The sequence below is a fragment of the Bos mutus genome, chromosome 20, assembly GCF_027580195.1.
Source record: "Bos mutus isolate GX-2022 chromosome 20, NWIPB_WYAK_1.1, whole genome shotgun sequence".
Classification (NCBI taxonomy): Eukaryota; Metazoa; Chordata; class Mammalia; order Artiodactyla; family Bovidae; genus Bos; species Bos mutus.
The window spans coordinates 64,205,469-64,207,253 of record NC_091636.1 but is presented as its reverse complement, the minus strand read 5'-3'; the positions used below and the strand labels follow the sequence as shown (position 1 = coordinate 64,207,253).

Below are 1,785 nucleotides of genomic sequence, written 5' to 3'. Positions count from 1 at the left end.
TGAATTCGCTCAGTCGTGCCTGACTCCTAGCGACCCCATGGACTGCAGCCTACCAGGCTCCTCTGTCCATGGGATTTTCCAGGCAAGAGTAGTGGAGTGGGTTGCCCTGTTCTCTTCCAAGGGATCTTCCCAAGCCAGGAACAGAACCTGCATCTCCTCCGTCTCCTGCTTTGCAGCTGAGTTTTTTACCAATCTAGAAAACTCATCCTGAGTTATTTTCCCCCACTGATTAATTACAGAACTAATTGTTCACACAATTTGAATGTTTCCTATTTATATATGCTTTTTCCTGAGGATAGTTTGAAGTTATTTACACTTCAGTCATTAATTTAAATAGTTCATATCACAAAAATATCAGGTTCAAACAAGACACAGAGAGTAGCAACTTCACTTGCTGATTGACATGCATTTGATTGATCCATGCAGAATGTGCTTCCAGAAAGGCTTTAGGGAGGTTCACACTGACACACAATGTACTAAGATGAAACACGATTAAAACTCAATTGGGTCTGGTGAGCTGCCTGCTCTTTCACTCCTGTGTCCCTATCCTACCTTCCTCCAAAGGTCACACAGTGTTACTCAAACACCCTAATTCTTTGCAAGAAAAAAATGGACCCATCAGAGAGAGTCAAATTTTATTGAGACACATGGCACTGAATGTTCTAGAATGTCACCTGTGGGAATTCTGACCATTCATGGATCTGCAATTTGGGCAGTTTTGCTTCTGGCAGATGTATTTCATGTGACCACCTGACCATTCTTAATTATACCTCTTTGCAGACTCTTTCTTTGCTTTTTAAAAAGGGGAGATGTTGACTTCCTAATCACAAGTTCACACAAAAGAAATAAGAGCTGGAATTTATGACACTAGCGTTGCAGGAGCTTAGAAAATGCTGACAAAAATGCTGAAACACTCTGTGCTGTGGGACTAGCACACGCCGGCCATCCAAGATAAATAGCTTTAAGCACCTGGAGCAACCAGGGAGAAAGCACGGCCTCTAGCCAGGCCACCATCACATTCACCTTCTCAGGGACCCGGCTCAACTAAGGCCTAATCGAAAGGTCATTTATGCCTACATATGACCTCTTGATTTGACCTATTTGGTAACATTAAAATTTCAACTGATAAAATTATATTCACTGAGTTTTACCAAAGTCTCCATTAGTTTAGCAAATTTGCCAGTGCAGGAGACATAAGAGACGCAGGTTCATTCCCTGAGTTGGGAAGATCCCCTGGAGGAGGGCATAGCAATAATAATAATAGTAGGCATAGAGTTAGAACCAGTAAATGGATTTTTCCCATGGTAATTACAGGTCCTGACATTTACCTGAAAAGGGAAAATTTAGAGGAAAACATAAGCAGTCAAAAACATCGGCTTAGAGTGCTTGCTTCAGAAGCATGTACACTAAAGCTGAAATGATACAAAGAATTAGCATTTCCTCTAAGTGAAGATGACATGCAAATTCTAGAAGTGCTCCACATTTTAAAAAAACAGACAAACATTGGCTTAGATGCACAAGGAGGACAGAAAGATGCCTAGATACACAATATGATCCAAATCTCTCCTTCTCGGAAACAAGGAAGAAATTATTTGTTTTGTACAGAATGCCCTCCATGAGCTAGCAGCAGGACCCGGCTGGAATCAGAAATGGAAGCAAGTGCTGAATCAATGCCTCTTCTAAACCACAGTGACCTCTCTCTGTAGACTCTTCTTTCAGATCCCCTGGAGAAGGAAATGGCAACCCACTCCAGTACTCTTGCCTGGAGAACTCCATGGACAGAGC

At 42.0% G+C, this 1,785-nt stretch overlaps 1 non-coding gene across 1 annotated transcript; it reads left to right on the top strand.

Annotated features, from left to right (window-relative positions):
- The first annotated feature begins 1,382 nt into the window (after window positions 1–1,382).
- Window positions 1,383–1,487, top strand: LOC138984283 (U6 spliceosomal RNA). The gene has a single exon (XR_011461542.1). It is a non-coding gene; the product is annotated as a U6 spliceosomal RNA (small nuclear RNA).
- The last annotated feature ends 298 nt before the right edge of the window (window positions 1,488–1,785 follow it).